This window comes from Sycon ciliatum, chromosome 11, assembly GCF_964019385.1.
Source record: "Sycon ciliatum chromosome 11, ocSycCili1.1, whole genome shotgun sequence".
NCBI classification, from domain to species: Eukaryota; Metazoa; Porifera; class Calcarea; order Leucosolenida; family Sycettidae; genus Sycon; species Sycon ciliatum.
In genome coordinates this window covers 20469029-20495622 of record NC_088653.1, presented here as the reverse complement: position 1 = coordinate 20495622, position 26594 = coordinate 20469029, and the positions used below count along the sequence as shown (strand labels likewise).

Sequence of the window (26594 nt, the reverse complement as noted above, 5' to 3'; positions counted from 1 at the left end):
CACTGACATTACAGCTGGCTCATGTTATAGAGAGGTACGTTGAAATTCAAAGGTGAGCACAAATGGTCAAAATCCGACATTTTCTCACCTTTATGCCCGTTCGCAGCACAGAAAATGACAATGACCATCCTCATCTCGTTGTGTAGCTGGACATAGACAAGGGCACCCAGAAAAAGACAAACATTTCTCTAAAGAACTCGCCCAGGGCTGCTGAAAGATGAATAATAACCTATCTCCAAGTTTGGGGCTTTTTACCCGTGAATCTTCACTTTGCGACTAAACTATTCACAGCAGTGCCAAATTTTCTGGGTCACTGAATGTGGACGCCAGCGCCCTACAAGCAAACCAAAAACCAAACCAATGCGACCATTGACATTACAGCTGGCTCATGTTATAGAGAGGTACGTTGAAATTCAAAGGTGAGCACAAATGGTCAAAATCCGACATTTTCTCACCTTTATGCCCGTTCGCAGCTCAGAAAATGACAATGACCATCCTCATCTCGTTGTGTAGCTGGACATAGACAAGGGCACCCAGAAAAAGACACACATTTCCCTAAAGAACTCGCCCAGGGCTGCTGAAAGCTGAATAATAACCTATCCCAAAGTTTGGGGCTTTTTACCCGTAAATCTTCACTTTGCGACTAAACTATTCACAGCAGTGCCAAATTTTCTGGGTCACTGAATGTGGGTGCCAGCGCCCTACAAGCAAACCAAAAATCAAACCAATGCGACCACTGACATTACAGCTGGCTCATGTTATAGAGAGGTACGTTGAAATTCAAAGGTGAGCACAAATGGTCAAAATCCGACATTTTCTCACCTTTATGCCCGTTCGCAGCTCAGAAAATGACAATGACCATCCTCATCTCGTTGTGTAGCTGGACATAGACAAGGGCACCCAGAAAAAGACACACATTTCTCTAAAGAACTCGCCCAGGGCTGCTGAAAGCTGAATAATAACCTATCTCCAAGTTTGGGGCTTTTTACCCGTGAATCTTCACTTTGCGACTAAACTATTCACAGCAGTGCCAAATTTTCTAGGTCACTGAATGTGGACGCCAGCGCCCTACAAGCAGACCAAAAATCAAACCAATGCGACCACTGACATTACAGCTGGCTCATGTTATAGAGAGGTACGTTGAAATTCAAAGGTGAGCACAAATGGTCAAAATCCGACATTTTCTCACCTTTATGCCCGTTCGCAGCACAGAAAATGACAATGACCATCCTCCTCTCGTTGTGTAGCTGGACATAGACAAGGGCACCCAGAAAAATATCCACATTTCTCTAAAGAACTCGCCCAGGGCTGCTGAAGGCTGAATAATAACCTATCTCCAAGTTTAGGGCTATTTACCCGTGAATCTTCACTTTGCGACTAAACTATTCACAGCAGTGCCAAATTTTCTGGGTCACTGAATGTGGGTGCCAGCGCCCTACAAGCAAACAGAAAAATCCAACCAATGCGACCACTGACATTACAGCTGGCTCATGTTATACAGAGGTACGTTGAAATTCAAAGGTGAGCACAAATGGTCAAAATCCGACATTTTCTCACCTTTATGCCCGTTCGCAGCTCAGAAAATGACAATGACAATCCTCATCTCGTTGTGTAGCTGGACATAGACAAGGGCACCCAGAAAAAGACAAACATTTCTCTAAAGAACTCGCCCAGGGCTGCTGAAAGATGAATAATAACCTATCTCCAAGTTTGGGGCTTTTTACCCGTGAATCTTCACTTTGCGACTAAACTATTCACAGCAGTGCCAAATTTTCTGGGTCACTGAATGTGGGTGCCAGCGCCCTACAAGCAAACCAAAAACCAAACCAATTCGACCATTGACATTACAGCTGGCTCATGTTATAGAGAGGTACGTTGAAATTCAAAGGTGAGCACAAATGGTCAAAATCCGACATTTTTTCACCTTTATGCCCGTTCGCAGCTCAGAAAATGACAATGACCATCCTCATCTCGTTGTGTAGCTGGACATAGACAAGGGCACCCAGAAAAAGACAAGCATTTCTCTAAAGAACTCGGCCAGGGCTGCTGAAAGCTGAATAATAACCTATCCCCAAGTTTGGGGCTTTTTACCCGTGAATCTTCAGTTTGCGGCTAAACTATTCACAGCAGTGCCAAATTTTCTGGGTCACTGAATGTGGACGCCAGCGCCCTATCCGCAAACCAAAAATCAAACCAATGCGACCACTGACATTACAGCTGGCTCATGTTATAGAGAGGTACGTTGAAATTCAAAGGTGAGCACAAATGGTCAAAATCCGACATTTTCTCACCTTTATGCCCGTTCGCAGCTCAGAAAATGACAATGACCATCCTCATCTCGTTGTGTAGCTGGACATAGACAAGGGCACCCACAAAAAGATCCATATTTCTCTAAAGAACTCGCCCAGGGCTGCTGAAAGCTGAATACTAACCTATCTCCAAGTTTGGGGCTTTTTACCCGTGAATCTTCACTTTGCGGCTAAACTATTCACAGCAGTGCCAAATTTTCTGGGTCACTGAATGTGGGTGCCAGCGCCCTACAAGCAAACCAAAAATCAAACCAATGCGACCCCAGACATTACAGCTGGCTCATGTTATACAGAGGTACGTTGAAATTCAAAGGTGAGCACAAATGGTCAAAATCCGACATTTTCTCACCTTTATGCCCGTTCGCAGCTCAGAAATTGACCATCCTCATCTCATCGTGTAGCTGGACATAGACAAGGGCACCCAGAAAAAGACAAACATTTCTCTAAAGAACTCGCCCAGGGCTGCTGAAAGCTGAATAATAACCTATCTCCAAGTTTGGGGCCTTTTACCCGTGAATCTTCACTTTGCGGCTAAACTATTCACAGCAGTGCCAAATTTTCTGGGTCACTGAATGTGGGTGCCAGCGCCCTACAAGCAAACCAAAAATCAAACCAATGCGACCCCAGACATTACAGCTGGCTCATGTTATAGAGAGGTACGTTGAAATTCAAAGGTGAGCACAAATGGTCAAAATCCGACATTTTCTCACCTTTATGCCCGTTCGCAGCTCAGAAATTGACCATCCTCATCTCGTTGTGTAGCTGGACATAGACAAGGGCACCCAGAAAAAGACCCATATTTCTCTAAAGAACTCGCCCAGGGCTGCTGAAAGCTGAATAATAACCTATCTCCAAGTTTGGGGCGTTTTACCCGTGAATCTTCACTTTGCGGCTAAACTATTCACAGCAGTGCCAAATTTTCTGGGTCACTGAATGTGGGTGCCAGCGCCCTACAAGCAAACCAAAAATCAAACCAATGCGACCCCAGACATTACAGCTGGCTCATGTTATAGAGAGGTACGTTGAAATTCAAAGGTGAGCACAAATGGTCAAAATCCGACATTTTCTTACCTTTATGCCCGTTCGCAGCTCAGAAAATGACAATGACTATCCTCATCTCGTTGTGTAGCTGGACATAGACAAGGGCACCCAGAAAAAGACACATATTTCTCCAAAGAACTCGCCCAGGGCTGCTGAAAGATGAATAATAACCTTATCTCCAAGTTTGGGGCTTTTTACCCGTGAATCTTCACTTTGCGACTAAACTATCCACAGCAGTGCCAAACTTTCTGGGTCACTGAATGTGGGTGCCAGCGCCCTACAAGCAAACCAAAAATCAAACCAATGCGACCCCAGACATTACAGCTGGCTCATGCTATAGAGAGGTACGTTGAAATTCAAAGGTGAGCACAAATGGTCAAAATCCGACATTTTCTCACCTTTATGCCCGTTCGCAGCTCAGAAAATGACAATGACCATCCTCATCTCGTTGTGTAGCTGGATATAGACAAGGGCACCCAGAAAAAGACACACATTTCTCTAAAGAACTCGCCCAGGGTTGCTGAAAGCTGAATAATAACCTATCTCCAAGTTTGGGGCTTTTTACCCGTGAATCTTCACTTTTCCACTAAACTATCCACAGCAGTGCCAAATTTTCTGGGTCACTGAATGTGGATGCCAGCGCCCTACAAGCAAACCAAAATTCAAACCAATGCGACCATTGACATTACAGCTGGCTCATGTTATAGAGAGGTACGTTGAAATTCAAAGGTGAGCACAAAAGGTCAAAATCCGACATTTTCTCACCTTTATGCCCGTTCGCAGCTCAGAAAATGACAATGACCAACCTCATCTCGTTGTGTAGCTGGATATAGACAAGGGCACCCAGAAAAAGACACACATTTCTCTAAAAAAACTCGCCCAGGGCTGCTGAAAGCTGAATAATAACCTATCTCCAAGTTTGGGGCTTTTTACCCGTGAATCTTCACTTTGCGAGTAAACTATCCACAGCAGTACCAAATTTTCTGGGTCACTGAATGTGAGTGCCAGCGCCCTACAAGCAAACCAAAATTCAAACTAATGCGAACCCAGACATTACAGCTGGCTTATGCTATAGAGAGGTACGTTGAAATTCAAAGGTGAGCACAAATGGTCAAAATCCGACATTTTCTCACCTTTATGCCCGTTCGCAGCTCAGAAAATGACAATGACCATCCTCATCTCGTTGTGTAGATGGACATAGACAAGGGCACCCAGAAAAAGACACACATTTCTCTAAAGAACTCGCCCAGGGCTGCTGAAAGCTGACTAATAACCTATTTCCAAGTTTGGGGCTTTTTACACGTGAATGTTCACTTTTCGACTAAACTATCCACAGCAGTGCCAAATTTTCTGGGTCACTGAATGTGGATGCCAGCGCCCTACAAGCAAACCAAAATTCAAACCAATGCGACCACTGACATTACAGCTGGCTCATGTTATAGAGAGGTACGTTGAAATTCAAAGGTGAGCACAAATGGTCAAAATCCGACAATTTCTCACCTTTATGCCCGTTCGCAGCTCAGAAAATGACAATGACCATCCTCATCTCGTTGTGTAGCTGGACATAGACAAGGGCACCCAGAAAAAGACACACATTTCTCTAAAGAACTCGCTCAGGGCTGCTGAAAGCTGAATAATAACCTATCTCCAAGTTTGGGGCTTTTTAACCGTGAATCTTCACTTTGCGACTAAACTATTCACAGCAGTGCCAAATTTTCTGGCTCACTGAATGTGGATGCCAGCGCCCTACAAGCAAACCAAAAATCAAACCAATGCGACCATTGACATTACAGCTGGCTCATGTTATAGAGAGGTATGTTGAAATTCAAAGGTGAGCACAAATGGTCAAAATCCGACATTTTCTCACCTTTATGCCCGTTCGCAGCTCAGAAAATGACAATGACCATCCTAATCTCGTTGTGTAGCTGGACATAGACAAGGGCACCCAGAAAAAGACACACATTTCTCTAAAGAACTCGCCCAGGGCTGCTGAAAGCTGAATAATAACCTATCTCCAAGTTTGGGGCTTTTTACCCGTGAATCTTCACTTTGCGGCTAAACTATTCACAGCAGTGCCAAATTTTCTGGGTCACTGAATGTGGGTGCCAGCGCCTAGGCCTCCGCGGAATATGCTCATATTTTTACCGATAATTCTTTTGAGCATTGCTCAACATTTCGACCGATTATTCCCGTAATTCCACCAATAATTCTCACAATAATTCTTTTTTAACTGGTTTTGAGGGAAATTTTTTCTTCCCTTTTTTTGCAGATACACTCATACCTCGGTTATCCGGACCCCAAAGTTACGGAAACTTCGGTCTACCGGGCACTATTTGGGCGAGTTTCAGGGGAAATATTACTCTTTTTGTCACTTTTCGTAGAAATATTGACGTCATATGCCATATCGATGGCCTTTTTCCAATCAAAATGTATGTGATTCAGAGTTACGGACATTTCGAAGTTACGGGCAGTGTCCGGTCCCGAAGCGCCCGGATAAGAGAGGTATGAGTGTACCGTGCCGCGCGTACGGGTTTTTTGCCACTTGTACGGGCAAAAAAATCACGGTTCACGTGAAACTCGGCTGGAAGCTTTTTTTCTTTCTTTTTTGAAATACCGGGCGATCAACTTCAGGATCACGAGCTTTTCGGTACAAATCAGGGTGTTATAAATGGAAAAAAATTGAAAAAAGGGGGGCATTGCTCAAATTTTACGGATTATTCCACAAAAATTGCCAATAATTCCCGTTTTAAAAATCACACCGATAATTCCCGAAATTATGCCGGCTCATTCCGCGGAGGCCTACCAGCGCCCTACAAGCAAACCAAAAATCAAACCAATTCGACCCCAGACATTACAGCTGTCTCATGTTATAGAGAGGTACATGTACGTTGAAATTCAAAGGGGAGCACAAATGGTCAAAATCCGACATTTTCTCACCTTTATGCCCGTTCGCAGCTCAGAAGATGACAATAACCATCCTCATCTCGTTGTGTAGCTGGACATAGACAAGGGCACCCAGAAAAAGACACACATTTCTCTAAAGAACTCGCCCAGGGCTGCTGAAAGCTGAATAATAATCTATCTCCAAGTTTGGGGCTTTTTACCCGTGAATCTTCACTTTGCGGCTAAACTGTTCACAGCAGTGCCAAATTTTCTGGGTCACTGAATGTGGGTGCCAGTGCCCTACAAGGAAACCAAAAATCAAACCAATGCGACCACTGACATTACAGCTGGCTCATGTTATAGGGAGGTACGTTGAAATTCAAAGGTGAGCACAAATGGTCAAAATCCGACATTTTCTCACCTTTATGCCCGTTCGCAGCTCAGAAAATGACAATGACCATCCTCATCTCGTTGTGTAGCTGGACATAGACAAGGGCACCCAGAAAAAGACACACATTTCTCTAAAGAACTCGCCCAGGGCTGCTGAAGGCTGAATAATAACCTATCTCCAAGTTTGGGGCTTTTTACCCGTGAATCTTCACTTTGCGACTAAACTATCCACAGCAGTGCCAAATTGTCTGGGTCACTGAATGTGGATGCCAGCGCCCTACAAGCAAACCAAAAATCAAACCAATGCGACCATTGACATTACAGCTGGCTCATGTTATAGAGAGGTACGTTGAAATTCAAAGGTGAGCACAAATAGTCAAAATCCGACATTTTCTCACCTTTATGCCCATTCGCAGCTCAGAAAATGACAATGACTATCCTCATCTCGTTGTGTAGCTGGACATAGACAAGGGCACCCAGAAAAAGACAAACATTTCTCTAAAGAACTCGCCCAGGGCTGCTGAAAGATGAATAATAACCTATCTCCAAGTTTGGGGCATTTTACCCGTGAATATTCACTTTGCGACTAAACTATCCACAGCAGTGCCAAATTTTCTGGATCACTGAATGTGGGTGCCAGCGCCCTACAAGCAAACCAAAATTCAAACCAATGCGACCCCAGACATTACAGCTGGCTCATGCTATAGAGAGGTACGTTGAAATTCAAAGGTGAGCACAAATGGTCAAAATCCGACATTTTCTCACCTTTATGCCCATTCGCAGCTCAGAAAATGACAATGACCATCCTCATCTTGTTGTGTAGCTGGACATAGACAAGGGCACCCAGAAAAAGACACACATTTCTCTAAAGAACTCGCCCAGGGCTGCTGAAAGCTGAATAATAACCTATCTCCAAGTTTGGGGCTTTTTACCCGTGAATCTTCACTTTGCGGCTGACCTATTCACAGCAGTGCCAAATTTTCTGGGTCACTGAATGTGGGTGCCAGCACCCTACAAGCAAACCAAAAATCAAACCAATGCGACCATTGACATTACAGCTGGCTCATGTTATAGAGAGGTACGTTGAAATTCAAAGGTGAGCACAAATGGTCAAAATCCGACATTTTCTCACCTTTATGCCCGTTCGCAGCTCAGAAAATGACAATGACCATCCTAATCTCGTTGTGTAGCTGGACATAGACAAGGGCACCCAGAAAAAGACACACATTTCTCTAAAGAACTCGCCCAGGGCTGCTGAAAGCTGAATAATAACCTATTTCCAAGTTTGGGGCTTTTTACCGGTGAATCTTCACTTTTCGACTTAACTATCCACAGCAGTGCCAAATTTTCTGGGTCACTGAATGTGGATGCCAGCGCCCTACAAGCAAACCAAAATTCAAACCAATGCGACCACTGACATTACAGCTGGCTCATGTTATAGAGAGGTACGTTGAAATTCAAAGGTGAGCACAAAAGGTCAAAATCCGACATTTTCTCACCTTTATGCCCGTTCGCAGCTCAGAAAATGACAATGACCATTCTCATCTCGTTGTGTAGCTGGACATAGACAAGGGCACCCAGAAAAAGACACACATTTCTCTAAAGAACTCGCCCAGGGCTGCTGAAAGATGAATAATAACCTATCTCAAAGTTTAGGGCTTTTTACCCGTGAATCTTCACTTTGCGACTAAACTATTCGCAGCAGTGCCAAATTTTCTGGGTCACTGAATGTGGATGCCAGCGCCCTACAAGCAAACCAAAAATCAAACCAATGCAACCACTGACATTACAGCTGGCTCGTTTGTAAAGAGAGGTACGTTGAAATTCAAAGGTGAGCACAAATGGTCAAAATCCGACATTTTCTCACCTTTATGCCCGTTCGCAGCTCAGAAAATGACAATGACCATCCTCATCTCGTTGTGTAGCTGGACATAGACAAGGGCACCCAGAAAAAGACCCACATTTCTCTAAAGAACTCGCTCAGGGCTGCTGAAAGCTGAATAATAACCTATCTCCAAGTTTGGGGCTTTTTACCCGTGAATCTTCACTTTGCGACTAAACTATTCACAGCAGTGCCAAATTTTCTGGCTCACTGAATGTGGATGCCAGCGCCCTACAAGCAAACCAAAAATCAAACCAATGCGACCATTGACATTACATCTGGCTCATGTTATAGAGAGGTACGCATAGCCAGCAATCGCATGTCATCACGTACATTCAAAATCAACATAATTTTTCGAATCGACCTTTTTTCAGGATCACTTTTCAACGAGGACGAAGCAAAGTCGGCCGAACGAAGCCTAGAGGAAGAAAATCACCCTCTCCACTTCACCATCACGATACTGACATAGATACGAGATGAAACAACTAAAAAATCCACAAGAAAACTGTACGGCCATCATCGCGCTGACTTTGGTCTGACTTTGGTCTGGGAATTTCTATCACGATCAAAAATGTACGAGGAGCACTCAAAAATAAGCAACAGGCGTACCTCTATCGCTCTCTACTACTTTTTCAAGGCACAAAAGTCGACTCTCCACTTTCAAACCAGGAACCAGACATACCAGTGGTCCTTTTCAGCTGCTCCGCGAGCGCAGGAAATGTTCACCAAGGGGCGCAGAGCAGCATCCATTCCAGAAAAAGAGCTAAAATACGAGTGAGACTGCATGCCTGAGTACATGAGTACATGTATGAGTACATGCAGAAAATAGTCAATTTCAGCGTTTCTGCTCCAAACAGCAACTAGCTTCGACTAGAAACAAAGATTACACCAAAGGATCAAACAACAACCATTTTCTGCAGTTTTTTTGCAGATGGCTTCCTTGTGCTGGGCCCAGCACGCCAAAAATCACACCTCGGAGGAGTACAAAAATTACAACTCTCAGATGTCCTCGATTGTTGGCCATGAAATTCAAAGGTGAGCACAAATGGTCAAAATCCGACATTTTCTCACCTTTATGCCCGTTCGCAGCTCAGAAAATGACAATGACCATCCTAATCTCGTTGTGTAGCTGGACATAGACAAGGGCACCCAGAAAAAGACACACATTTCTCTAAAGAACTCGCCCAGGGCTGCTGAAAGCTGAATAATAACCTATCTCCAAGTTTGGAGCTTTTTACCCGTGAATCTTCACTTTGCGGCTAAACTATTCACAGCAGTGCCAAATTTTCTGGGTCACTGTATGTGGGTGCCAGCGCCTAGGCCTCCGCGGAATATGCTGATATTTTTACCGATAATTCTTTTGAGCATTGCTCAAAATTTCGACCGATTATTCCCGTATTTCCACCAATAATTCTCACAATAATTCTTTTTTAACTGGTTTTGAGGGAAATTTTTCTTCCCTTTTTTTGCAGATACACTCATACCTCGGTTATCCGGACCCCGAAGTTACGGGCACTTCGGTCTACCGGGCACTATTTGGGCGAGTTTCAGGGGAAATATTACTACTCTTTTGTCACTTTTCGTAGAAATATTGACGTCATATGCCATATCGATGGCCTTTTCCCAATCAAAATGTATGTGATTCAGAGTTACGGACATTTCGAAGTTACGGGCAGTGTCCGGTCCCGAAGCGCCCGGATAAGAGAGGTATGAGTGTACCGTGCCGCGCGTACGGGTTTTTTGCCACTTGTACGGGCAAAAAAATCACGGTTCACGTGAAACTCGGCTGGAAGCTTTTTTTCTTTCTTTTTTGAAATACCGGGCGATCAACTTCAGGATCCACGGTGACTTCATGTGCACCAACTAATGACATGGCGTCCTTTCATGCGGTTTACCGCACGGATTTATGAAGTCGGACATATTCCGATTTATTTGCATCAATCGCACAAAATTAGGTACACTTCTCTTGTAAAACCTGTCAGTTTGAGAATTTAGACAAACAGCGAACAAATTTTAGCCGCGACGAGGATCGGGAGGAATCCATCATAATTATTTTACATAGCTACTACCATCACGTCGACCGAGTGAAGATCGAAATGATAATGGAGTGGAGAGAAGAAGACCTGAACTAGAGTGCTTGAGAGACTATGTAGTGTCACATGAGAATTGCTTCGTTAGGAAGGCTCTCCTTTTGAATGGAGAAGCCCAACGTCGCTGATTTGCATCGCCGTTTTCAAGCGCTGATCTGCAGTAGGAATGTTTTTGTAAATTATTCGTAGTTGTGGACGTGGATGGATTCAGCGCTCTGTTCTCTCAGCAAGCCTACTCAGTCCAACACGAAGGACTTCCATGAGCGAAACAACGTGCTCCTCGAGCAAGTGCAGCTCGGGGTAATATGGCCAATGCCACGGGAGACCACCTCGTGCCTGCATAAGGCCAAGAATTGATGGCAAGAAATCTTTGATGAGCGCCTTCGACTTCAAGGACGCAATATAATCTCCTCAGCAGTAACTGCAGCGCTCTTGCTGAAAATATCACTGCAAGCATGCACTAGGCATGATTTAGTGAAGAGCTACTTGTACTAGCGATTGGAGATTTGGTGTTGGCATATCTGCTCCATCATGGTAACTGGTGCGTTTGTCAAGGCAGTGCAGTTTCTGCTGCTGTTTCACAAGCCATATGCGCATATGCACAGTGAGTAGGAATTTGTGGTATGATAGCTGAGGATCACCAGCCTTCATGGACAAACCTATATTGGGACTGGTTGCTGAACAGTGCACACCTAAATCTCTCAGCAAGCTCTCTTGCTCAGCTGGTGACGAACACTATATACCCGCTGCTTTGGGCTTGCAGCCCCGTCTCCCGACCGTAGACCGATCGAAAGGCTGTCACGGTCCTGTGACCATCGGCGTACAGTTGACACTGATGGGGCATCGGATAAAGTGCTGGCGTCAGTAATTCCCTGGTATACCTGGAATCTACATCTACAGCTGGTTTCGACTTCCAGCCATCCTTCGTTAGTTATGCTTGTGACTATCATGCCAGCAAGTCGATCAGCAGCATCACCTCGCATCTTTGATGGTGAGGCCTGCAAAACGTCACCGACCAGTGACGATGCTCAAATAGGGCACCCTACCAGAGCTGGCGCAGTGTATGGTGCAGTCTTTCATGAATCCATAAACTATGCTGTTTGGCTGCTGTAGCTCTGACGCTTGCGTGTGTGCCTTACATTAGGGCAGCGGGCCGTCTGCTCTAGCCATTTGCCAATGCATGCACGGCTGAACGTCTACCAGCAAGCTGCAAACACTTCTCTCCCTACCTGTGACATAGTGGACATTGTGCGTGTGTTATTGCATTCCTATCTGAACTGTTCTGGATGCAGAGATTTACCCACTAAGCCCTAGAGAAATATGAATAAATACTATACTACTACTACTATTACTAAACTTGGTGTGCGGGTGTGACGCGCTGCTGCTCATCAGATTCGGTCCATGCGACGCTCGTGTTTTTAGTTTTGTTATTTTGTCTTCCTTTTTTGAATTCGTAAACCGAACAGACTAAACTATCCAGTGATCAGGTACTGGTGTGGTGGGGCGAGGTTTTGTTGGTGATGCTGCTGTCAGTGGTGGCGGCGGGCGTGCTCGTGCTTGCGGGCGATGGCCCGCGTTTTCTCCCATGCCGCAAGTTTGTCTTGCGTTTGTGTTTTGCATTTGGGCTTCCTGCCAGGCTTGGAAGACTTGCATTTCAAACAGTTTGTCCCACTGTGTGGCTCCCAGTCTTTGAACGGTGTACATCCACCTCTGGAGCTCCAGAGAATGTTGGGCCCCTGGCAGTAGCAGTGCATTCCATGGCCAATTTGAAAGTGTGGCAAAAAAAGTTCAGGGTGTATTTGGTTTCATCCACATTGAGATGAAACACTGCCAAAATGGATTGAGTATGATCTGCCACACGATACTTCGTCCGTCCACTCCCTGACGCGAATTTCTCCCCTCCAATACGACAACACGACGACAGGAAGCTAACATGAGCCTCCATTTCTGAACAAAATAACGTCTCTAACATGGCCACGAAAAGCTACAATGATGCAAGTCAAGCTTAGGAATACACAAAATCGAAAGGCTAGGACATCGAGGTATACTAGAAAATTGTATGCGAGGCGGAGAAAATTCGCTGACGAGGTTGGTGAGCCCTTGAAATCGAGCGACGATCCAAAAATAATTGCACCCACATCGAGAAAGAAACCATGCGTAGCGCGTGGGTAACCCAAAAAGATCGCTCGAGCGGCGGGACAGTCTAAGGCAAGGCCAGTCCAAGCTCTAAACTCTATCGAATGACCTGGCAAACACCCGTGGTTTCGGTTGACCTTGCCCGTTTGAGATGGAAGTCGAGCGAAATTGCAAACATACAACTAGGCCAGGTCGCGTAAAAAATGAAAAGATTAAAATTTGGCCGCCATATTTAATGAACGCGCTTCGCATGCATGGGACAGCCGTGGATCATGAGCTTTTTGGTACAAATCAGGGTGTTATAAATGGAAAAAAATTGAAAAAAGGGGGGCATTGCTCAAATTTTACCGATTATTCCACAAAAATTGCCAATAATTCCCGTTTTAAAAATCACACCGATAATTCCCGAAATTATGCCGGCACATTCCGCGGAGGCCTACCAGCGCCCTACAAGCAAACCAAAAATCAAACCAATTCGACCCCAGACATTACAGCTGTCTCATGTTATAGAGAGGTACGTTGAAATTCAAAGGGGAGCACAAATGGTCAAAATCAGACATTTTCTCACCTGTATGCCCGTTCGCAGCTCAGAAGATGACAATGACCATCCTCATCTCGTTGTGTAGCTGGACATAGACAAGGGCACCCAGAAAAAGACACACATTTCGCTAAAGAACTCGCCCAGGGCTGCTGAAAGATGAATAATAATCTATCTCCAAGTTTGGGGCTTTTTACCCGTGAATCTTCACTTTGCGGCTAAACTATTCACAGCAGTGCCAAATTTTCTGGGTCACTGAATGTGGGTGCCAGCGCCCTACAAGCAAACCAAAAATCAAACCAATGCGACCACTGACATTACAGCTGGCTCATGTTATAGAGAGGTACGTTGAAATTCAAAGGTGAGCACAAATGGTCAAAATCCGACATTTTCTCACCTTGATGCCCGTTCGCAGCTCAGAAAATGACAATGACCATCCTCATCTCGTTGTGTAGCTGGACATAGACAAGGGCACCCAGAAAAAGACAAACATTTCTCTAAAGAACTCGCCCAGGGCTGCTGAAAGCTGAATAATAACCTATCTCCAAGTTTGGGGCTTTTTACCCGTGAATCTTCACTTTGCGACTAAACTATTCACAGCAGTGCCAAATTTTCTGGGTCACTGAATGTGGATGCCAGCGCCCTACAAGTAAATCAAAAATCAAACCAATGCGACCACTGACATTACAGCTGGGTCATTTTATAATGAGGAACGTTGAAATTCAAAGGTGAGCACAAATGGTCAATATCCGACATTTTCTCACCTGTATGCCCGTTCGCAGCTTAGAAAATGACAATGACCATACTCATCTGGTTGTGTAGCTGGACATAGACAAGGGCACCAAGAGAAAAAGCCACATCTCTCTAAAGAACTCGCCCAGGGCTGCTGATGGCTGAATAATAACCTATCTCTAACGTTGGGGCTTTTTATCCGTGAATCTTCACTTTGCGACTAAACTATTCACACCACTGCCAAATTTTCTGGGTCACTGAATGTGGGTGCCGGCGCCCTAGAGGCAAACGAAAAATCAAACCATTGCAACCACTGACATTACAGCTGGCTCATGTTATAGAGAGGTACGTTGAAATTGGAAGATGAGCACAAATGGTCAAAATCTGACATATTCTCACCTTTATGCCCGTTCGCAGCTCAGAAAATGACAATTACCATCCTCATCTCGTTGTGTAGCTGGACATAGACAAGGGCACCCAGAAAAAGACACACATTTCTCTAAAGAACTCGCCCAGGGCTGCTGAAAGCTGAATAATAACCTATCTCCAAGTTTGGGGCTTTTTACCAGTGAATCTTCATTTTGCGACTAAACTATTCACAGCAGTGCCAAATTTTCTGGGTCACTGAATGTGGGTCCCAGCGCCCTACACGAAAATCAAAAATCAAACCAAGGCGATTACTAACATTACAGCTGGGTCATTTTATAAAGAGGTACGTTGAAATTCAAAGGTGAGCACAAATGGTCAAAATCCGACATTTTCTCACCTTTTTGCCCGTTCGAAGCTCAGAAAATGACAATGACCATCCTCATCTCGTTGTGTAGCTGGACATAGACAAGGGCACCCAGAAAAAGACACACATTTCTCTAAAGAACTCGCCCAGGGCTGCTGAAAGCTGAATAATAACCTATCTCAAAGTTTGGGGCTTTTTACCCGTGAATCTTCACTTTGCGACTAAACTAATCTGACAGGACTGCCAAAATTTCTGGGACACTGAATGTGGGTGCCGGTGCCCTAGAGGCAAACCAAAAATCAAACCAATGCGACCACTGACATTCCAGCTGGGTCATGTTATAGAGAGGTACGTTGAAATTCAAAGGTGCCACAAATGGTCAATATCTGACATTTTCTCACCTTTCTGCCCGTTCGTAGCTCAGAAACTGACAATGACCATCCTCATCTCCTTGTAGAGCTGGACATAGTGAAGAGCACCAAGACAAAGAGCCATATTTCTCTAACGAACTCGCCCAGGGCTGCTGAAAGCTGAAAATAACACATCTCCAAGTTAGGGGCTTTTTACATCGAATATAACGACTTCCCCTTGTATCAGGCGGAGTGGCATGCATGGGACATGTCTGTGTCACAAGCCCAGACCTCCAAGTCACTCCACGCGTACTGGTCATTGCTTTGTACGGCATAGTTGTGTAGTTGCTATGCATGACTTTCGGCTTCAACTATGCGTGCAAGACATATGCATATGCACGTACACATCTAAAACCCATTATGCATTATATTATGTAGAGGGGACGGTTTCAAATAGGACACAGGTTGCAAACCGGAACGGACTCAATATTCACTTTCTCTCTTGGTATTTTGATTAGAAGACATATGTCACAGTGAGACTACGATGTGTTATACTCCGAGCCAAAATGTTATGGCTCTGCGATGACCAGAAGCGCCATATCAAGCAGGTGAGTTTTTGACGTGTTGCTTCGCACTGCGACTTGAGTTTTACGACTTTCGAAAAATCAACTTCTTGTCGCAGGTAAACAGCGGCTCGCCTCTCGCCAATGAAGCACCGCATACCAATCAAAACTAATGGAAGCACACACAAGGCTTATTGTTACTCTGTACTGGCCGTCGTGGAGCGATAGCAATTACCTAATTTCAGACCCAGAGTGAATTTGACGTGCACTCTAAAACGTGTCCGGTTTGGAGCCACCTCTGATTTGAACTTTTTTGAAGCGAAAAATTGGGCAACTTGGAGGCAATGGGTCAACACAAAGGAGTGGCTCAGTTCGATTGACTCTGGCCCCAGAGCAAACTTCAACATGCCAGTTTCCTTCCGCAAACATATTTCGAGTGAAAAATCAACGCTGATGATCGGTTTGGGTCTATACAAATTTGGCTGTCAAAATGTCCCAGTATCGAGCCGTCTCCTCTACATGCCTAGCTGCGATACATTTCTGTCATTTTGATAATTATACATGAGCCGCGGCCAGAAAAAAGGTACTATAGAAAATTACGGAAATTGTTCAGAATGGGAGTTTGAAGTTCAGAATTGAAAAAAAATCTTTTTGAGCTGAGTTGATTTTGTACTTTTTACGAGTTGTCTCCTTGATGAGGATGGCTTCAAGATTATTTGTTTTCATCTTGACAAGGTATCAAGTGGCGCAACTTCATCTTTCAACAAGTTGTGAGTGCATGCAAGACGCGTACTGAAAGTAGAGAAACCACAGAGTGTCATGGCATGCACGAGTAGAAGACGAAGCCTAGAAATTTGCGGTGCGAGCGTTGACGACCTCGCTGCGCTACGGGAACATGACGAAAGTTTTTACGGCCTAAACAGCAGTGATACGATCGCCGAATCGTCTGGCTCAGACGACTCAGATTCGGACACACCTGCAGAAAAGCGGACCTGTTTACCGCTGGAGTCGCAGAGCAGCGATGACGAGTATTTCAGCGATGCAGAGGATACCACTAGCGATGGAACGAGTGCAGCAAGTGGAGCGGCAGCGGCGATGATGCGCGACGCACTGGACATCGGTTGCAAATGCAAAGTGAATCATTGGACCAAGCTACCTCCGGACCAGCTCGAGGAACTGGTATGTAACTTGAGAGCAATGAAGAGGGGTGAGCTGAAGCGGTACGTGCTGGGCGAACTTGCAGCGATAATGAAAATATCTATCCCCAGCGCTGGAGCTGCAACTGCAAGTTCTCGCAAATTTTCGTTCACATATGCGCAGAAAAGGCGCCCACATATCTTCCTGCTAGTTGTACAAAGAAAGAAATTCATTGTCTATACTGTGATTCTGAAGGTGCGCATCCAATTAGTCTGATCACATTCAAACGGCTTTGGAAAGCTAATAGCAATACTCCAGATATATGCATCATGAAGCAGAGGTCTGATGTTTGCGCACGCTGTGAGTGTGAGCGGCTGCGTGCACGGGAATCTCCTGGTGTCGTTTGCATGAAGAAGCACTGTCAAGCAGATGAGGTTGAGATAAGGCACATGCGCTCGTCCACCAACTCTGCTGCTGTAGCTGCAAGGGGCCTGCCCATAACCTTGCCACCAGGTGGTATCAGTGATACAAGGCTGCTGTACCTGAACAAGGAGATCAAGCAATACCTGGGCCAAGACTCAGAAGCACCCTGGAGCAATGCCACAGGCCAAGAAGAGGCCGAGGGCATGGCAGAGGACGTATGACTAACTATAATGCAGAAGTAAGCTGACAGCAATTGCCAATTTGGACACCCTTGTACATATAGTGGTATTTAACCTACCCCAGCACCTTAGAATACGTTCAAACTATCAGGAATTATAATTCACATATGAAGAAGTGTTTTGGAGCAAAAAAACCGTTTTCCAAAAATTCACCCTATAGTACCATTTTTGCTGGCTGCGGCTCACATATTGCATACTAAATGTGAAGATCGCGTTTAGTGACTGATCGAATATAGCGACATTTGTCTTCTCCCGAAGGAGTGTCATTATATCCAATCTTCACTGTACAAACGTGGACAGCCGCTCTTGTGTAAAGCAAGGGAGAGGGTCACAACAAAATTAATTATTCTGGAAACCACGCAAGTACTGATTGCTACTGTGTGATATTAGCGGCATTCACTGTACAAACGTGGTCAGCCGCTCTTGTACAAAGGCAAGGGAGAGGGTCACAACAAAATTAAAGGGGAAGTATACCCTAAAATCAAATGTTCACCAGTTGTAGTCTTCGGGGTGCTGAGTCGAATGGTCTTGGTCCGAGGAAGCTGCGACGCTCCCTTCCTGCTTGAATCCCAATCGAACTCGCGCACTTCCACCGAAACTGGGTGACTGCGCCCTACTAGATGGGGATTTGTATGCAAAATGTCACTACAAGCGCCATTTCGTTCTTATAAAAGCACGGATGACCGCGATTGGCCCATATGTTGTAGTCTTTTGGACGCTGAGTCGACTGGTTTTGGTCCGAAAAGGCTGCGATGCAGCGTTCCTCCTTTATTCCCAATCGAACATGGTTGAACAAGCGGTCACGTGCTCCTGGGTGCCCAAATCACCTGGTCACCGCGCCAGCAGGCGACAACTTTCACACCAAGGTTCAACTCGAGTTCAACTCGAGTGACAGGACTGCACCCAAAAAAGGTCAAACAGGCTAGTAAGTTGTACCCTGCAGGCACGGTGACCAGGTGAGTGGTGTACGCAGGAGCACGTGACCGCTTGTTCAACCATGTTCGATTGGGAATAAAGGAGGAACGCTGCATCGCAGCCTTTTCGGACCAAAACCAGTCGACTCAGCGTCCAAAAGACTACAACATATGGGCCAATCGCGGTCATCCGTGCTTTTATAAGAACGAAATGGCGCTTTTAGTGACATTTTGCATACAAATCCCCATCTAGTAGGGCGCAGTCACCCAGTTTCGGTGGAAGTGCGCGAGTTCGATTGGGATTCAAGTAGGAAGGGAGCGTCTCAGCTTCCTCGGACCAAGACCATTCGACTCAGCACCCCGAAGACTACAACTGGTGAAAATTTGATTTTAGGGTATACTTCCCCTTTAATTATTCTGGAAAACCACGCAAGTACTGATTGCTACTGTGTGATATTAGCGGCATTCCGAGTGTTGTACGTCTTGCACAGCTATTTTCCAACCTCACCTTTATCCCAACCGTCCGATAAAAGGTAGACGGGCAGGATATCTCTCCCCTTGAACGGATGTGGCCGTGGAACGAACGAAACAGTGTGAACTGCTGCATCCCTTTCGTAACTACATGTACATGTACTTACGGACTAAGCGCGCCGCTCGCCACAAACTGGCCTGCCTCTTCTGTTCCAGGCTCTCAGAGTCACACCCAAATACCGGCAGTAAGATTGTGCAACTAATTTTTTAGCTTGCTTCGCCGAGGAAACTCTTGCAGTGTAGATACTCAGGATGACATAGTCTGGTAGAAGGCAGGCAGGAAGCAGCACGACGACAAAGATTGCAAACATCTAGAGCAGAGGCGGCTAGATCTACTAGTACTACTACATGTAGTAGGAGGCTGAACTCCTGCCGTCAGACTGTGGCGAGTGAGAGATTTCTGCATCAGATTATTCAACTGAAAGGTGCATCGCGGAAAATCTGCATAATCTGCCTGTGCAACGACGTCGTTACGTGGGCATACTATTACCATAATTACCGGTAGTAGACTTCAATCATACAGTACTATACTACATTGTAGTACTACTAGTACTAGACCTACTACTAGTAAGTACAGTAGTAGTAGATCTACATGGCAGCTGCACACTGACTGGGTAGGTCTACTGACTCTGTAGACTTGTGACCGTTGTGTAGTGTGGCAGGTTTTGCGCGCCAGTGTGTTTCACTTTCAATGTTTCAGTCACCATTGTATTTGTATACTCTTACTCTTAGGCCAAAGTTAGGGGTCGTCCGAAAGTTTTTTCCAATCCGGAGTAGCTTCGAAAGTGGGTGGGTGGGTCAAGGCCAGTTACGGATTGAAAAACTTCCGAAATGACACGTGCGCGTGCCACGTGTACGTCTACGTGTAGCCCCTGTTTTCCACGCGCGGCTGCGCGCGTCTACTACAAATATTTTTGTAGTTCTGGCAGTTTCTGCGCCCCCGCGCGCGCTTCCTTGGCTGCTCCTGGGCCGGGGATCATAAAGTTAGTTCGGCGCATTCGACGGCGAGTCGACACTTTCTATTTTTGAGTTTCACTGTCTCCTTCGTCCAGAGTACCGTCTTCCATGCACTCCTTTGAAGTCCTTCCGTCTAGCGCTGGCGCTGACGACTGTTATTGACTATGTCCAGACAGGCGACGTTGTTTGGAAAGGCGGCGAAGAAGCAGCCCTTTTTCGGTGATCACCAATATCAGGGCTCACGGTTGTGTACAAATACGTGGGCGCCATTTTGTTTCTGGCCAGCTCACGCAACGACAGGTCGACTGTCACGCGACCACAGCTCGACCACCCCTTGTACACAAACTCTAGCCATCTCGCAGCGCATTTTCAATGCGACACATGCCTCTTCAAAATAGAATAAGGTAGCACGGGTAGACAGTACGACACTGAAAATTTGGGTGGAACCAGGCAAGATGTAAACTAGGGGTTCAACCGAAGGAATTTTTGATTTTGGCCCCGGGAAACTAAAGATATTGTCACAAAGTCCGTGAATGCTCTACAGCGATCCCTTCATCTAGGGAAAAATCGCTTCGGTTAAACTGTAGCATAGTATCTCCTGAAGAATTTGAGCCATCGATTGTCAAAATCGGCCAATATTGTGCTACCTTATACTGTTTTGAAGTGAGCTAAGTCGGCAGGGGCGCACGCGAATTCCCGTGCGCGACGACAAGGAAGGAAGCCTGTGCATATGCGTTGCACGATGCGGAAACTACACCAGCGAGGCAGCAGCAAGGCGTTTTTTGCAATGTTTCCTCCGTGACTGACGAACTCTTGAAATATTATTCACCGTTTGCTGTCTCGCTCATCGGCGCTCTACTGCTGTGTGCTTCAGCAGCTATGGCGAACCGAAAATACATGACCAGTACAACGGCAAAGCCATTTGATTCGTCCTCTTGCAACGGAAGAGAGTGGCAAATCAAATAATTCACAACTCTCCATCGTCACTTCTCACAGCAGCGTGGCACGGCTCTTTCACTCGTGTAAGTGCATTTACAAAACGCTCTGAGAACAGAGATAACGAACTAGAACACGGTGTGAGTCTTTGCTTCATTCCATCAAGGAGCTCTTGTCCTCTACCTCTCCTCACCTGTGCCAGTGCACCAGCGGACGACATAGATGTCGATCCCTTTCTCAGTAAAGACTCGGCGGCAGAACTCGCGACTTCTCATCGCAGGACTCAGCGTGCGAACGAACTGTCTGAAGCCTTCGGCTTACGAGGCCAGCACTGCTCGCAACACACTCGCTCGGAAAGAAGCAATAACAACGACAGTGAACGGCAACCAAAGTGAAACACAAGTCCCCAGCCCGTCTCCGTCTTCCTCAGTTCTACTTCTTCTTGTCAGTCACCAGGTCACTGCAACTCTCTCGACTCGAGTCCTTGCTGTGCTCCGCGCCGCGTAGGCGTGCACTGCCGCGTGCATAGCTCGAGTCACGCGAACTCATTTCTAGGGTGATCAGATTTCAAGATGTCCTCCCACGTAATCGAGTTTTGGCATCCCAACCAGGGAGTCGTATAGACCCGGGAGGCGACACGCGCATCACTTGTGCACAACCATGATCGACTCAACGATTCAAAATATTACGACCTGCTCGGTGTGGGACAAGTCCGTACATAGGTCATAGCGCGCGGGAAATCCGTACATAGCGAGAAATCGTCGTCTTCGTCCTTTCGAGAACAATTGTCACGGGTCAGACTTTCGATCTCCATTGCCGAAATACAGCCATCTGTGGCCATCGCTGAGGAGTTCACTTGTTCACTGTACTGGCTTACTCACTGGCTTTGCACTGCCACTCGAACTCTGAGGCACTTTGACCACCTAAGATGAGGTAATCCTTTCTTTACAAATTGCCTCAATATTTTCTCACCTTTAGGGCAATGAAGTAAATTCTTTCCTCATGACTAACCTTGACAGACTAAATTGCCCTGTCCCAGTGATCTACAATACTTATATTGCACATTTGTGAAATATTGGACGAATCCAGATAAACGAAATGACTTACATTCGAAATTATATTTCCAAAGTTTTCCTTCACAAATAGTCCCAATTTGTTCTCACCTTTAGGGCAATGAAATAATTTTTTTCCTCATGACTAACTTTGACAGACTAAGTGGCCCTGTCCCAGTGATCTACAATACTCATATTGCACATTTGTGAAATATTGGACGAATCCAGATAAACGAAATGACTTACATTCGAAATTGCATTTTCCAAAGTTTTCCTTCACAAATAGTCCCAATTTGTTCTCACCTTTAGGACAATGAAGTCAATTTTTCTTCAGGACTAACATTGGCTAACAAAATGGCGCTGTCCCAGGGATCTACAATACTTATAATTATTACACATGTGAAATATTGGGAGTCAGAGTGAGGAAATGGCCTAAATTGAAGCTTGAACTGTTCTGCCATGTTTTATGCAGTAAACGCAGGGCTGAGAGCCCGCAAGAGCCATCCCGTAAGATCTTGTGCGCCACCAACCAAACCTTCGGTGAATGTTCACAAGGTCAGAAGCTCGCACAGATAACACACATTGGATGCTAATACAATGCACTCAGGAATGTGTGCAAATACAACAGAATTAATTCCGAATAAAGTCAACAATAGCTGCCTCAACACAGTGCTAACAACCTTCCGCGTTTTCCATATTCGAGTGGAACGAAAACGCAGTGGAGAGTCCTTAGAAAAGACTGAAAAAATATCATCATATCGCTGCACGAGATCATCCTTATAAGTTATAACGTCAGCTGATCGTACTGTGGTGGATTCATACGGCGGTAAATACACACCTGTCCACACACGCTCTCTAAACTGAAAAAGTTACTCTGGCACAGAGCTCTCCTTCCCACCACCACCATCATCAGTTCGCATCTGGCGCCTAGTCGATGCAGGGTGAGTGGTGTCCGATATAGCATGCTGGTACATCAGGTAGCGCATAGTTGATTAATACGGTGGTAAATACACACCTGGCAATATGGCGGTAAATACACGCCTGCCCAGACACGCTCTCTAAACTGCAAAGTTATTCTTGCACAGAGCTCTCCTTCTCATCACCACCACCACCACTACCACCACCATCAGTTCGCGCCTGGCGCCTAGTCGATGCATGGTTAGCGGTATCCGACATAGCAGGCTGGCACATCAGGTAACGCATGGCACATAGAAGATGGCAACGACATAGCTTGATTGCGACGTACATTTCGTTCTCTCGGTTGTGCTGTAGCCTTAAAAAGGAAATACGGCAATGCATGCACATGACACAGACAAGTAATTACTGTTACAAATACTGCATACTGCTTGATAGCAGAGAAAGAAAGTCAGTGGTCACACAAGTTTTGGTCGTCCCTGAAACGAAGATCGTTCCTGGGGGGGGGGGGGGGGAGCTAAAATCTCTGTTGACTGACGCTATGCATACACATGTATATGCATGCGATTTTCGTCATCCATTCATTTCGGAGGGTGGAGAGGGGGTCCGAGTACGAAATGAATGATGTTTTTTTCAGGGATGACTAAACACTTTTGCGATGACCCCTTATTGCATCAATTTATCGTCTGAACTGCGCAATTGAGTCCCACTTTTATTATTTTGGGTCCAGATTTCAAGACTCGTGAAGTTCGAGGCGAAAAGCAGGCCGATGAAGGGATGCCAGTAATTCAGTCTAGTCCGGTGTCATGGAGAGGGACCGATGAACCGGCAACAAGAGAATTCAATACGCATGCTACTCTTCAGTTCATTGCTGGGGAAGACTACTCAAGGCCACGTCACTCCGGCAATTCAATGTACAAATCAGCAGCAACACTTGCAAACGTATTCCTACCAGCTGACCAGCAAGTTACCAGCCATCAGCTCTTCAAATAATTCCAACTTAACAAAGAGAGGAGATGGACAGATCGGAAAGTATCGTGGCAAGCTCAGGACAACACACTTCCGGCCCTATGTAAAAACAGTGGAAAGTGCGTGCCATGGTATATTTTCGGAAGCATCTCAAGAACCAGCTAATGTGGACTGGGAGTCCATTTGCATCGTCCGATCAGCTGCTACAAGTGCCGTGAGCCAATGGCAAACACGTTTGACAGAGACTACTACCTCTACTGAATGCAACTTTGGCATGGCAGAGATCTACTAGCACGTTATCTTATCTATCAATAGAGTTGTATCCTCGTATGCCTATGTGAAGTGTGAGGTCGTACTGTACTGCAGACGCGTCCTCGACCCTGGTTGGAAATGTACGCAACAGTTCCCACCCTCTTGACCAGAGAGCGCACACACCCTAGGGTTTTGATGGGTTTGTACGACTCCCAGCTCTTGACTTTTGTTGGGTGTACGAGACGCACGCACAGTTTTCGTAGGGTGAGTACTTTTTCATGTAGTACTGAATGCGGCAAGCAGGACTCGCCCATCCGCCCCTCCCCAAATGGATCTACTCGAATGGTTGCGGAGGTAGGGGTGCTCTGGCGGGATTTTACGACATGCACAAGCGCGCACACAATATACACACGCACGCACACATATACACATGGACGCACGCTATGTCGCACGTCTAGGGCATGGCTTCGTGAATACAAGTAATAATTTAATGTTATAATTTATAGTATCCAAATGCTAGAGCAGCTTTACAAAACCTACCGTTCAATACTGGATCAATTCATCTTGTGACAGCTTCCTTTGCAACACCCATGACTTGACCCCACTTCGTCTTGACGTCAGGAAATCGTTCACACCGGAGTTGGGACACGACTCATTGAAATCCAGGCTTATCTGCTGCTGGGAGCAGGACAGAGCTGATGGACGTCAGCAGCGGCTGTAGAACAACCATAAACGAGTCTTCTTTCTCCGCAGTCAGGCGGGACAGCAGCTTTGCAACGCAAGCTTCTTGCCTTCTGTGGGTCTTTAGCGGCTGGGATTCGGAACGCTCTGTAGAAACCATTGAACAAGTCCTGCACTCTATCAACCCACAAGTATTTCTTCCAATTCATGAATATTCGCAACTTTTTCTGCAGTACGTGCACCAGATCAGAAGCCGCTAAGTAGCAAGGTTGAAAGTTTCAAGACAAATTGAAAAATATAATAACAGAAAATTAGAATTCAAACCATACCTGTGGCCCAAGCCAACACAGACTGAGCGTTCACGCGAAGAGAACGTAGATCTACGTCAGCTGAGGTTTCCTTAGGATCAGGAGGTGATTCTTGACCCGGATCTGGATCGCGATCAGCAGCACTCTCTGCCTCCATCACGATCATCAAATGCAACTAAGTAGTTCATTCTTCTTCTTCTTTTCGAGCTACGATTTCCCACGATCCCATCGATCCTGCACGAGTCCGTTCCCCAAGGAGTGCACTCCCATAAGTACGCGGAGTAGTTGGTTTATAACTCAGGGCACGCACCGGGGATATCTGAGGGAAAAGTGGGAGAAAGTGCCGCGAGTCAATCATAGTCGGCCCGGAAGGCCTCGTGTCGCCTCCCGGGTCTATACGACTCCCTGATCCCAACCGTGAGCCCTGAATATGGTAGTTGTAATACAATACATGATGTCACTATGACTCATGGACCAGCACTGATCGAGTTTGTTCCATACTTGTATGTGTTTAGTTGGGTTGTGTGTCCATCAATAATATTTTATTACGGACTGGGGGGGGGGGGGGGGGGTGGGTGAGGAAAAATTTGAAGCTACTACGGATTGGAAAAAAACTTTCGATCGGCGGACGACCCCGTAGGCCTTACCTTAGTCTTGCCGTTTTGGCTTGCTACCGGTATACCGGTGACTGACTGACTACCGCGTACCGGTACATCACCAAACAGTCAGTACCAGGGCACCATCAGGTCCATGGTCACCATTGCAGACACCATGGTCTCACGCGCCCGCTCCTGAGTCCTGTGCCATCTTGCGCAACTGTCTGCAGTCTTTTTTGTTGCTTTTGTCAAGTTTTGACCAGTTCTTCTTTCTCGCCATGTTGATTGTCGTGTTGACTTGTTGCACATTGTTCAGCAAGTGACGCTTTGTGGCGGCTTCATTCGAGTTTCCGCGAGGGCAGGGAGTACTCCCATGATTTCTCAGTGCTGGTAGCGTAGCGAAAAGGTATAGAGGCGCTCCGTGTGTGCTTTCCTGCCGCGACTGGCACGAGGTTGGATTCTGCTAATGCATTGTGATGTTTACTAGTGGATAACTGTATTCAAAATGCCGGCCATAAAAAACACCAACCATGCGTGCATCCCCCCACCCACACACACAATAATACCCACACGCACACATAATAATACCAGTGCTGCCAAACCGTCCGATTTTTCGGACAGTGTCCGATTTTTGAAGGCTCTTCCGAAAACCGGTCCGAAAAAGGAAACGAAAAGGCGACGAGGAGACAACAACTTTATTAATGCGATTAATAGTATAAGTGAAGCGGACATTACAAAATGATGAATGAGAATACATGTATCTAAAATGGTTGTTCCTAATCGATTTTCTTGAGACTATCATCAGGGAAAATCGTCTCACAATAGAGGCTATACGGAGAAACGAACTACTTATAGGTTATCGGATAGTGGGAAGTATACAAGGTGAGGTGTGAAAAAAAAACTAAAGTGGGAGAGAAGACGAAAGAAATTAGAAGTTCATTCGCATACACCTACACCTCACAGTTCCTCACTCTATCACATTCACCTGCTTCCACGCCTTCATTTCACTCACCTTTTGTAGTAGCTCACACCGTCAG

The 26594-nt window shown here is 45.8% G+C and overlaps 1 long non-coding RNA gene across 1 annotated transcript; it reads right to left on the bottom strand.

Annotated features, from left to right (window-relative positions):
- Positions 1-22382: 22382 nt before the first annotated feature.
- Positions 22383-25167, bottom strand: LOC135827578 (uncharacterized). The gene is made up of 3 exons (XR_010555504.1): positions 24983-25167; positions 24513-24800; positions 22383-23109 (listed from the first exon to the last, which is right to left on the bottom strand). It is a non-coding gene; the product is annotated as an uncharacterized LOC135827578 (long non-coding RNA).
- Between the last annotated feature and the right edge of the window lie 1427 nt (positions 25168-26594).